Below are 13,439 nucleotides of genomic sequence, written 5' to 3' on the forward strand. Positions count from 1 at the left end.
GTGTATGTGTGTATCTATGAGCGTCTGCGTCCTTCTTTTGTAAAAAAACATACATGTAGAAGCAACATTATTTATAACAAGATGAAAGGTTAAAAAAATCGCAAGTTGTTATTTTGGTACACATATCCAGATATGGTCTTTCCGCTCCTGTCGTTAGATCGGCGGGATTTTATGACTATTGGATGCAACCGACTGTTGATGGTTGCTCGAAATATCTACAGCATGACTAGCTAACTAGCTGCATACTATACAGACCTGGAATGGATAGTTGCTATATGCAATACTTTTCATTCCTTTTATTTTGATGATTGATATGTGTATCAACTCTCTATGCTGAGTTGTAACAACATACCCACGGGTGTCCCCCAAAAGCCGGCCAAACGCCTTTGCGGGTTCTGGGCCAAAAACGCCTACCACCACCTTCCTCAAAGCGTTTCCTGCCCGAACTGCGGCCCGATAACTCGACTGGCACCCCCATGCCGGCCCCGGAGAGGTGGGATCGAAAGGGGGCATCGGCAATGCGTATCACATCAAAACAGTTTGGTAGGGCCATCATGGCAGCGATGCAACTCCATCCTAGCCCAGCCCACCCCTCGTCCCCGCAAGCCATGGTTTCTTCCACCCCGTGAATCGTAGCCGTTGCCACCCCGCATCGACGGAGATTGCGCTCCGCCAAGGCAACGCAACATTGTCTCTCTTCGGCAGCAGCTTCTACCACTAGTCTCACTGAGCCTGTCGTGCCCTCCGTCGCCGCCTCTCGCCACCACCAGCAGTTATGGATTCTCTCCTACCGGCCGTACCCAAGTCTACCGAGGAGCATCACATCTGTTGTTGCCACGCCATGGAAGGAGTAACCAACCATGCCCATTTTCTACTGTCGCCTGAGGCACAAGAATCCGGCTACACTACACAGCCACCACGCACGGAAGTTGCTCGGTGCATTTACTAGGCGAGTGTTTGTCCATAATTTAGGTCGGTAAAATTTAGGATGTGTTTAATATTGGATTGGCACATATGTGCCATGCGTATAAATAGATAGCGGCGACGATTTTATGGTTCATCAGTTGATGCAAGAGGAGGCGGCGAGGAAGAAACAACTTCTTCTTATGGTCTCTCCTCTCCTCTTACGGGCGAAGCTACAACCGCCTCACATTGGCGGTTCAGTTAAGGGGAACAGGAACAACATAGTTTGCCACTACTTGGCCAGAGCCGAGATGCTTGAAGACGGTTATTTTATGGATGGCGCCACACATGGGCTAAAAAAAATTGTTGCTGCTTTCGGATGCACAAAGAAACATTTCGGAAGATTGTGCATTTTTGTGCGGGGGTACGATTCCTATTTCCTATGAAAAATAAAATTGCGCTAGATTATATGGTTTCACTTTTGAACAGAAGTGCACGAGTGCCTTAAGGTGTCTTGCCTATAGAGCTCATGAAAATGCTCAGGATGGTTACATATACATGGCCGAGTCCAACGGCCTTCAAGATCGTGTACAGGTATTGTCGGGCGGCGGTGGCAGTGTTTGGGCTGCACTATCTTAGGGCACCCAATAAAGAAGACACGGTTCGGATATTGGTTCAAAATGCAGCGAGAGAATTTTTTAGGTATAGTTGGAAGCATCAACTGGATGCATTGGGATTGGAAGAATTATCTGTTTGCTTGCCATGGGATGTACAAGGATTTTGGCATGGCTGGATCAATGTGCTCCAATGCTCACCAGTCTTTCGTAAACTTGTTGGAGGCCATGCCCCTACTATCACCTATGAGATCAACGGCAACACATATATGAAAGGGTAATACCTGCCTGATAGCATTTATCCTCTGTGGGCGACATTTTCGACCACCTATGGATCTCCACCCCTTTTACCGAGAAGATGGACTGATGTGCCAAGAAGTATGTAGGACGGATGTCGAACGGGCATTTGGTGTGCACCAAGTTTTTTTTGCTATTGTCAGATACCCTGCTCTAACCTAGTCCACCTCTCAGATATGGAAGATGAGTAATGCCTATGTGATCATGCACAACATAATCGTCGAGAGTGAGCGCTCTAATCTGGAGGCTCATGACATGATCTTTGAGAGCTAGGGGCTTCTTGCTGAAGTCGATCACGAGGTGTCGAACGAGTTTGTAGCCATGCATCAAGAAATTTATGACAAGCAAGTTCATCTCCAACTTCGCCATGACTTGGTGGAGCATTTGTGGTCAAGTAAAGAAAACGCCCCTTGATGTGTCTCTTGAACTATTGAATTGCTTAATCTTATTTGTTTGAATTATTGTAATAAATTATTTGATTTGGTGTGTAAACATGTGGGTTTATTTCCTTCGAATTATTGTAATAAACAGTTTATTAGATTGAATTATCCATTTTAAACTGAAAATAAATTTGGGAGCTCTATTTGGGAGGCGCTAGTCCGCCCCCAAATGGCGGCAGTTTTTGTTGGCGCCCCTAAATGGCTCTTCCGGCGCAATTGTTGGGTGCAGTTTGGGAGCACCGATGAGGATGCTCTGATATTTGAGCTTCGTGATAAAAACCTGTTGTGTTCATCGATTGATCGATAGACCAGGGTGTTTATTCCCATATGGAGAGAAAACAACATATTTTCAGAATCCAGTTGAATTCTCCTACACCTTTGAATCTTCAAACAGTCTCATTGACCTATTTCCAGATAGGGCATGCACACAGCTGGTCGGGTCGATAGCTAGACTTAGGGCATCTCCAGCGGGGTGACGCATTTCGGACGCTCAAAAGTGGTCGCGAGCGTCCGTTTGCGTCGCCCCGCGGATGCCAAATTGACCGCAAGGGGCGAAATGTCCGTTTGCGTCGGGGGCTACCTCCAGCGGTCCGACGTATTTTGGACATGCAACTATTTTTTTTGTGCTACTTCTTTACAGTTTGTAGTTGAATGATCAAGTTTTAAACGTGAAAAAGATGTACTCATGATGTCATGTTGGTCCAATCGAATAGATTAGCCTAAACAATTTTTTTTTGAGGCAAATCAGTGGGTTTTCCCACTGTGTATATTTGTATATTTTCAAAAAGAAGTATGTACAAAAAGCATATTGCTAGAGTTAAGCAATAGCTGACTAACTAGCAGGCCCTAAGCCCAAAGAAAGAAGAAGAAAAAAGAACAAACTTATCTGGGGCTATTGAAATCTCTCAACCCGAAGTTTGAGGCCAGAATAAGACTTTCTAGGAGTCTTATAAAGAAGCAGCGAGACTTCCTCCTTGAATTTTCTTCGACATCTGTATAAATTCGGTGGAGTACTTTTGAAGATGAAAGCATTGCGAGTAGTCCAGATAGCCCAAGAAATCAACATGATCAGCTCCATGAAGAAAGGAACGTTGAGAGATAATTTCAAGCTTGTAATGAAGCTTTGAATATCTGTCTGCTGTGGGGGAATCCAGGTTGGGCTTACATATTGCCAACACATCTGAGCAAATGGACATTGAAAGAACAGGTGTGTTCTTGTTTCCAATTCATCCTGATCACACATAACGCAATAGTAATTATCCATGAAGAAATTCTTCCTTTGCAGCATGGCCCTGGTATTAAGGCGATTATGAATCAGTAGCCAGAAGAAAACCTTATGTTTCTGCTGACAACAACTATTCCACATCCATTTCAAGGCTTGGATAGTGCCACCCTTATTCATGAGAGATTTATAAACTATGGAAGTTTTAGTAGCCATAGAATTCCCAAGAACTGTCCAAATATCCAAATCAGTAGTTGGCTCAAGATTCAAAAGCAGGGCTTGAAAAAGATGGAATTGCTGCAAAGCCTCTTCGGATAGAGGAAGATAAAAGAGTTCGGCCATATCATTAATAAGCAAGGCCTGTTGAATAGAGATGTTTTCATCCTTACAAAAGGAATAAAGGTGTGGCCAAGTATCTTTCAAGATATGAGTGGTCCATTTGTCTTGCCAGAGGAGAATGGTGTTGCCTTGCATAAAATCACATTCAGCCAGGGTTTTGAAGGTGGGCAGCAGCTTCAGACAGTCTCTCCACCAGAAAGAAACCTCTCTAGTTCTAACTGGAGGCAGACAATTGGAATAATATAACTCCCAAGACATCTTTACCCAGGGCAGATCAGCTCTTCTGTAGAATTTGTGCAGATGCTTCATTAACAAACAGTCATTCTGGACTGAGAGATTAAGGACACCTAGACCACCTTGATCCTTTGGCCGACATACCAAATCCCAAGCAGCAAGGGGAGGATTCTTTTTCTGTAAATCCTTGTCTCTCCATATACAGTGTCTTCTGTACTTATCAACTTCATCAATAACCCATTTATAGATCTTTAAAGAACAAAGGTAAAACATGGGTAATGATGAAAGAACTGAGTTAACCATCCTTAATTTGCTACCATAGTTCAGATACATAGTACAGGCTGGTAATCTCCTCTGGACAGTCTGTATTAGTGGAATGAAAAATTCTTTTCGAGGCTTGGTTGTACTCAGAGGCAGTCCCAAGTAGGTAAAGGGTAAGCTTCCCTGCTGACAATGTAGAGCTTCAGTAAGAGCTATAACTTCTTCATCAGCAATATTGATTGGGATAAGACTGGACTTAGAATAATTGACTCTCAAGCCAGAAATATCCCCAAAGACCTGCAATAGCTGTTGGAGATGTCTAAGTTGTTGCTCATCTGCTTGAAGGATGATAAGGGTGTCATCAGCATATTGCAAAATAGGAAAATCTGTGGAACATTGCAAGGCCAGAGGTCTACAGAGAAGGCCATCCCTCATAGATTCATTAACCAGTGTTTGCAGAACATCAGCAGCTAGAACAAAAAGCAAAGGGGAGAGGGGATCACCCTGTCTTACCCCTCTTTTACACTGAAAAAAGGATCCAGGAATACCATTCAATAGTACAGAGGATGTTGCAGAAGTTAAAAGCTGTTTTATCCAGGAGCACCAAACAGGACCAAAACCCTTTGCCTCAAGAACTGCCAAAATGAAGGAGTGGTTTACTTTATCAAAAGCCTTCTCAAAATCAATCTTAAATGCCACTGTCTTCTTTTTAGTTTTATGGCAAAAATGTAAGTATTCATAGGCCCAAGCCAGATAGTCTTGAATAGTTCTAGACTTGATAAAACCATATTGATTCTCATGAATAATACTCTGAATGACAGTTTGTAGTCTGTTGGCCAGCAGCTTGGTGAGAAGTTTCAAGGTGCAGTTTAAGAGAGAGATTGGTCTGAAATCATGTAATGTCTCAGCATTGTCCTTCTTTGGCACCAGAGTGATAAAACAGCTATTGATACTCTGGAGGCAAAGGTTTCCTTGATGGAACTGGTCACACAGATCATAGAAATCCTTTTTAATGATAGGCCAACATTTTCTAAGAAACTCAGCATTAAAACCATCAGGCCCTGGAGATTTGTTATTTGGAAACTCCTTAATGACTGCATCAATTTCATCATGAGTGAAGGGAGCTTCCAAGAAAGCAAGGTCAATCCCTTCATTATTCAGCAAATGTGCAAAGGGAGACAGAGAAGATATGTTCTCTGTTTGCCCTAGCCTGTCCTTGTATGCATGCAGGAGCAAAGTGGCCTTGGTAGCATGATCACTGACAGGGGCACCAGAATTGTCATTAATAGTAGCAATATGATTCTTATTTTTCTGACTTGAGGCCATTGAGTGAAAGAATCTGGAGTTCTCATCTCCCAAAGTAACCCACTTAATTTTCCCCCTTTGCTTCCAATAAACTAACTGTTGTTGCAAAAGAGTTGCCAAATGTTGTTTCATAGCAGTTCTAAAAGTTCTTTCCATAGTGGATAAATCTCTGAAATTTTCAATAGCATCCACAAGTGAGATCAGAGAATTTAAATCAGCTATGTCTTCCTTGATGGATGAAAGATTCTTAGCCCAAGCCTTGAGGTCCTTTCGCAAGCATCTGAATTTAGCAGTGATTCTCTTGGCAGCATCAGCATAATGGATAGATTGAGTCCAAGCCCTTTCAACTAGAGGCAAAAAACCCTCCATATTTAGCCACTTGTTCTCAAACCTAAAAATACTAGACTTGGGAATTGATGTCTGGATCGAGAGAACACATGGAATATGATCTGAAGTAGTCATAGCAAGGGGCTCAGCAATAGTATTAGGAAATGCTTGAGTCCATGCTAGAGAAGAGAAAAACCAATCTAGTCTCTGAAGCAGTGGAGTGTGCTGCATATTACTCCATGTGTACTTTCTACCTTTTAGGGGAATGTCAACCAAGCCAAGATGACTAATAGTCCCATTGAAAAGAAGCATCTCATTGATATTACCACCAGGCCTGTTTCTATCTTGAGGGGATCTAATGAGATTCAAATCCCCAATCATCAGGTAATTTTCATCCGAAGGGATATGAATATTGTGCATCCACTGGAGAAACTGAATCTGCTCATTGTCAGTGCAGGGAGCATAAATATTTGTGAGTGTCCAGTAATCATCAGACTTTGTTGCATGGAATTCTACTGAAAGTGGATATTTATTCTGGAAGACTTCTACTCCAGTGAAAACTGAACTATCCCAGACTGTAATTATACCTCCTGATCGACCAACTGAGGGAGCAAAAGCAAAGGAGTCAAAATTGTGTGGGCAGAATTGTCTGAGAAAAGTGAGGTCCACTTGCTCTCTCTTAGACTCTTGCAAACAAATTACATGGCATCCACTTTCACGAATTTTATCAAAAATAAGTGTCCATTTAGAAGGGTCATTAAGGCCTCTAATATTCCAGTTTAAGATTTTCCAAAAGATCTTATTCATTGGAAATAGGAATAGATAGTGGGACAAACTGTCAAGTACACACTGACAGATAAAACATTGACAAGAAAAAAGCCATCCATCATAATAACCAGGTCCATCATCATAACCAATCCATTACAGAGATAGGCAAGGAAGCCCCAAAAACAGCATCCAAACATAAAAACTGGTAGTTCATATAGGTACTGGTATGCATTACATATCATGCAAGCATAGAAACTGCCCAAAACAAGGGGCCAAAAGAGGATAGCTATCAGAAAAAGAAGCATGCATGCATCACTTCTTCCTGGATTTCCTGGGCTTGCTTGCATTGGGATCATCCTTAGATGGCTTTCTTTGACCACCCCTAGTTATCACAACTGGTGGTTCATCTTCACCTTTGTCATCCTTGTCATCCACCTCTGAGGAATCCTGGATGTTAAATTTGTGGCATAAATTTCTCACAACAGACTTCTTGACAGGGGGAGCAATGGCAGCACAAGCAAGACAATTCTTGTCAAAACAAGTTTTAGCTCTATACCCCTTATTGAGGAGCTTCAGTCTGCCACTTCTTCTCACTTCAGAGCAAGCTAAGGGAAGATTAGTACCCTTTTTCTTGTGATGCAGAACAGAAGTAGAGAAATACTGTTCTTCAGCTTGAATTCTTGGAGCTTGTGGAGTGAGGAACCCCTGGGTTACCTTCATAGTTTCCACAGAAAGAGTGAAAATAGGTGGAGCCAGAGAAGGACAATTCCTTGGGAGAGCAAAAGCTCTAGAAGCAGCAGGATTATTCAAATCAAATTCACTGACAATCTGCCATATCTTGGACTGCAGGAGGCTCTTGGCCCAGTCAAAATCCTCTGGAGTTAGAAGCTTGGCAGTAAAGAAATCTGCCCATTGAGCAGGAACAGAAACTGTGTTAACCAGAGCACCATCAGGCTTGAAGAATGAGGACCAAGCAATTGTACCTTCTCCGGAATAGAGGAAAGAGGCTTGTTCAGGTCCATAGCAAGGGGAAATGTTTGCCACTGGGTCTACAGGTATCTCAGGAACAAGTGCCAGCCCAATATGCAGCTGTTGAGGTTGAGCTACCCCATTCACTGAAGCTCCTGACTCATCTGACAGAGTATTAGCAGAGCTAATGGTAACAGTTAAATCACTAAGCAACTCATCAGGCTGATCCATGTCAACATCAGCAGGTGGCTGGACATTAGCATTAGGAGGTTGGACAATAGCATTAGGAGCAGCTAGAGCAAACACAACATCTTCCCCAGGCAGATGGTCAACAGGATTAATCAAATCATTCAGCTCTAGAAAATCCTCTTCATCTAGTTGATGTGGCTGAGCATTGAGATCAATAGGGATATTATGAGGTATAACATTCAGATCAGGTGGTCCATGTATCATATTGTCAATAAAGCCAAGATTTTGACCAGCAAGGTTGACATTGATAGGAGCTAGGTTCTGGGCCTGAATCTGACCAGGTAGCCAAAGTGGCCAACCATGTGGAGCCTGTTGGGCTTGATCTGGAGCAGCAGGTGCTTCATCAGCAGGTGCAAAGGGAACCTGGGGCATTGGATGTGGAGTAGAGCCATCAGCAGGGGGAATATCCTCATCAGCTGGGAGCCCACCAAGCAATTTTTGGCTTAAGATAAAAATTGGCACTGACCAAGATTCAGCAGCCCACTCATTACCAGAGGAGACAACACATGAATGAGGAATGTGATGCAAGTCAACCACTCGAACTTTAACAACAAGGGCACCATATGTACTAACTTCTTTATCCCAAGAAATGAAGGCGCCAAAGTCCTTAACAGCTCCTCTGATGTGTTCATCAGTCCACATATCGGTTGGGAAAGCTAACAGTAAAAGCCAGCACTCTCTATTATAGGTAAAAGCTCGGTGATTCAGACCCTTGTTGTGCTCAACGAAAGAGACTTCCCTGCCTTGGAACTGAATAGGACTATTATTGACAAGCCAGTCACGATCAGAAGGGGAACTAAGGCGCACATATGCAGAGCCAATAGGACAACGCTGCGAGATACCAAGCGAGAAGCCGAGCTCATCCTCAATCAGCGAACGAAGAAAGAACCTGGTGGCCGCAAAAGGCTGATGCGCAGGGAAGCTAGGCACAATGGTGGCGATGGCGACATCCTCGTTCTTGGCGGTGACCGGGCGGGCGAGGTGGTAGCGGCAGAGCTGGGGGCGGTTTGCTACCTCCACGATCTCGTACTGACCAGGGATGAACGGAGAAGGATCCACCGGGAAGTTGGCCATCACAGATTGGCTCAATGCAGCGGCGGCAGGCGGCGTGTTCGGCGAGGAGCTACAGTGCTGCTGCACAGCAGGGTGTCAGGGAGATGAAGAGGCAAGGCCCAGGCCAAGAAAAGAAAAGGAGGAAAAATCCTTAATTTTCTCCAGGCAGGTGGGGAAGGTTCCAGGTGGCCGAGATCCAACAGCTAGGGTTAAGTCAAGATCATCCATCGACGGCTGCAAAAGATCGTCATTAGGCGGAAGGTTTAGATCCAGAGTAGCAACGACAGGGCCTTCCTTAAATGGCAAATTGACTTCCTTTTGAACCCATATGCGTTTGGCGGCACCAAAACAATTATCTTTAATGTGGCCAGGTTTATTACAGGCATAACAAATAATCTGATTCCAACAATTACGGCGAGTGTGACCCAGCCGGAGGCACCGAGGACACGTAGGCTTGGGCTTCGGCACTGATGGGCCCGATTGTTGGGCCGGAAACTCCAAACGATCAAAAGCAGAGACACGCTCAGGGACAGATGGGTACCTTAGTCTGTCAAAGGCTGAAACACGGGCGTGGGAAGACCGTGGCCTCGTGGGAGCAAACTGGGCCTGGGCACTGTTTGAGGGCGGAGCCTGCTGGGTAGTTTGAAAGAAATCTTCCGCGCCCAACGGCGGAATTGCAGCCTGCAGTCTGTCAAACACAGATTGAATGGGAACTGTTGACGTAGAGGGCACGTTGACAGAAGCTGGTAAATCATAACCCCAAAAAAGATGCCCAATAATTTCCTCAGAAGGCTTACTAGCAATCAGAGTGCGTAAATCTCGCTGGTGTGAAGGTTGCAGCGAATCAAGAGGAGAGACAACCAGACGGTCACCATCATCATAACGCAGGCATTGCAGAATCTGATCATAGCTAAGTCCTGCAAGAATGGCTTCTGAGAGACGCTGCTTCTCCCAGACAGTGAATTCCTGAATGAAGGGGAGCTGAGTGATCCTATGTTGCACAGGGGTGGCAGGCTTAGCCTGCAGCTGTCTGCCCAGGGGAATTGTGTTAGCCCCTGTCAAAGGTTGACGAACAGCATCAGCAAAGGTTTTCCTGCCATTAGAGGAAAATTTTCTGCTAACAGAAGTCCATGACTGTTCTTCTTCCTGCTCCCACAGATAGAATTCTCTTGAAAAGTTCGGACCACCATTGCCCCATAACAAGAAGAACACCTCAAACTCTGAGCACTTGTAATGCTTAAGATTCTTGATAAAAAAAAACCCACCTCCTTGTTGCAGACTGAAAATCGATAGGTGCGATCTCGAAGAAAAATAACATTAAAATCTTGAGGTATACCTCCCAGAGAGACTTGGAGCAGCAGGGCAACCATGGAGGGGTCAAGACGATGCTTTGAACGACCAAAGGATGCAACCAGAAAGAACTCATGGCGGTTATGAGCCCTAGAGAACGCCACAGGACAGCGGAACCGATGCCAGATCTGCTTTTGCAACCCAATCCCTGGTTTGAGATCGAGGGAAGGGGGCATCGGGGGAGCGCGGACTTGCAGCGTCTCCACGGAGGACTCAGCTTCAACAAGAACCCTGTGGCAAGGGAGGGAGATCACTGATCCAGCAGCGATAACCTCTCCCATGGTGAGATACCGGGCATCAACCAACTGCCCATCAGAATTCAGCAGCGCCAGACGCATCGCCTGCGGACGGAGGCAGAGGAAGCCCGAGTCCGAGTCGGCCGAGAGCGGCCGTGTAGAGAGAAGGGAACAAAATTTTACCTGCCATCTAGATGGCGAAGCCCCCCACCATCGTGAGGAGGCTGAGCTTCAAGGAGGCGTCCGAGGAAGGGGGGAGGAACGGCCCTTTCAGCGGCGATCGCCGCCGGTGGAGATCTCAGATCTCAGATCGCCCATTATTGGTTTGATCGGAAGATTTTATTTTTTCTGTGGCTTCCTTAGCCTAAACAATTAACCGGATACGTCAATCGACTAGATTCAAACATATTTAACATACAAATAAGAAGAAATTTAAAAACATATAAACTAAAACTATTTTTTGGCCTTCTTTTTCGAAGGCCCTGCGTCGTCGTCGTCGTCGTGGAAACTCCCCCGCCTCTTGCTTGTCACCTCGTCGTCGGAACTGGAGGACGACGCGCCCGTCGAGGACTTGAAACTGGAAGAAATGGCGTCTTCGTTGTCGTCGGTGAACGAACGATGACGCGCCGCCCGCGCCAGCGCCCTGGACTTCTTCCTTGCCGCCGCCTTATCGTCCGCCTTGCTGTCGGAGTCCTCCTCCTCCTCCTGGCCCTCCTCCTCGTCGTCCGCGTCGCTGGCAGCGCCGCCTCCGTCCTCCTCCTGGCCTTCGCTGCCATTGCCGCCTCCCTCCTCGTCCTCACTCGGTGTGGAGGTAGGGTAGTTGGGCGTGGAGCCCGGATCGCTTGGCGTCGCCGGCGATTCCCACCAATGCAGGAATCCGGGCGACTTGCCCTCGCTCTCCGAGTCGGACGGCAGCGTGTAGTCGCTCATGACGTGCCGGTGTTGAAGAAGAAAAGAGGATGAAGAAGGAGGCGGTTGAACTTGAATTACCGTAGACGCGGGGGTTATAATATGCGCGGATTAACGGCGGCGCGTAAAACGAAAAGGCTGATGGTTGCTCTTCCGCGGCGGTTCGGCGCTCCATTGCGGCGGTTGGTCGCCGGCGGTTGTGAATTAGAGGCCGATCGAACCTAGATCGCTGCCATGAGTACCCGTGAGGACGCGAGCGGACGCTTGGAGCGACCGCTGAGCGTCCGCGGAGACGCAAACCTGGCGTATATTTGGGCCAGGTTTGCGTCTCCGCGGACGGTCCGATCACTTTGCGTCGCCCCGCTGAAACAGGCCCCAGACGCATTTCCGATCACGGCGGACGACGCGCCGCTGGAGATGCCCTTACTGCTTGCATAGAACAAGAACACAGCTAGCTAGCTAGTCACAGAGCTGCCAATTTCTCTTTCTCCTTTGCAGCTCAGCTAGCTGCTGCCATGCATGCTGCTGCTCTCTGCTTTTGGGGTGCCGGGCAACCAGCCAGAGCGATCGACGACTTGCGCAAACCTGCAAACGCTCTCTTCCTCCCTGCGGCTGCCGCGCGCCTGTGACGACGGCCCTGTGACAGGCAGTTATCCCTTTTTCCTGCTGGCCTGTCGCGTGTCTCGTCCATTTGCGATCCATCGATCGAAAAGCCAATCACGAGTTCGTGCGTGATGCGTTCTAGACATGCACGTCCTTTGCACTCTACAGTAACTCCGGTATAACCGCTCGCTCCGTCATGTTTGGGGGCTGTACGGAAGGGTGGACACGGTGCCAAAGCATATGGCAGAGTTGAGATCTGAGCTTTGCATGGTCTGAGGGTAACAAGGTTGGGTGAAAATGAACCGTGGATCTTAACTTTCAAATGTGTGCCACCTGAAACTATGTTATGTTGTCTACTTCATCATCTCCGTAGAAAGTTAGCCGAATTATATACTCCCTTCAATTCATGTTACTTGTCGTTGATATGAATATATCTATGGCTAAAATGTATCTATATACATCGGAGTATTGAAATAGGCGAAATGTTTGGCATCAAGACCGATGAAATCAGCTTACAAAATTGAAAGAGAAAACATGAGGAATTTTAGCAAATTGGCCTCGAGGCGATCATTTTCACCATCATCTTTTTTCTGAAATAGGGGCCTAACCCGGCCTCTGCATCAAGTGACCCATGATTTGTAATACATCTATTTTTATTGTAGAGCTTTGTGATTCAGAGTATTACAATCATGGGTCACAAAGGGTTGAAACAAGGATCAGTCATATGATAAAAACAGCATAAAGTGACCAGTGGCAGAGCCAGGACATCAACTATGTGTAGTTAGCTGAAAATTGTGTAGTCAAATACATGTATTTGTATGAATTGTGGATTTTTAATTATTTCTTGCATGCTTTTTAGCTTGTCTTGTTAAGAAACTGTGTGGTCAACTGACTACACAACTTAGGCTTGGATCTGCCATTGAAAGTGACTATCCATTCTGAAATCTACTAAACCGCTGCTAGCTAGCCTAGGTGTAGAAAATCCTGAGCGACCGCCAGCATTCGGTTGCATCCAGTAACCGTATACTTCCACTGAGCTACATGAGAATGTCAGACAATAGTTGAATCCAATGAGCAAACCAAGCAACTACAAAAAAGTTGTGCACTTTTTCTTGTTAAAAATAATATTATTTCTACAATTCCAAATAGATCAGCATAAAGCCGACATTCCACATATGCGTGCAATGTATTTCATATCATCTACCCCATTTAACCAATTTTCAAACATGTTTGTGATGTTGGTTAGCGGTGGTATATTAGAAATAAAATATTATGTTGTGATCCAAATTCATAAGAACACTAACTTTTGATCGCTTTATTGATAAGAGACAGTCTGTAAACACTCTCTATATAGTTATAT

The sequence above is a fragment of the Lolium perenne genome, chromosome 6 (assembly GCF_019359855.2).
Source record: "Lolium perenne isolate Kyuss_39 chromosome 6, Kyuss_2.0, whole genome shotgun sequence".
Classification (NCBI taxonomy): domain Eukaryota; kingdom Viridiplantae; phylum Streptophyta; class Magnoliopsida; order Poales; family Poaceae; genus Lolium; species Lolium perenne.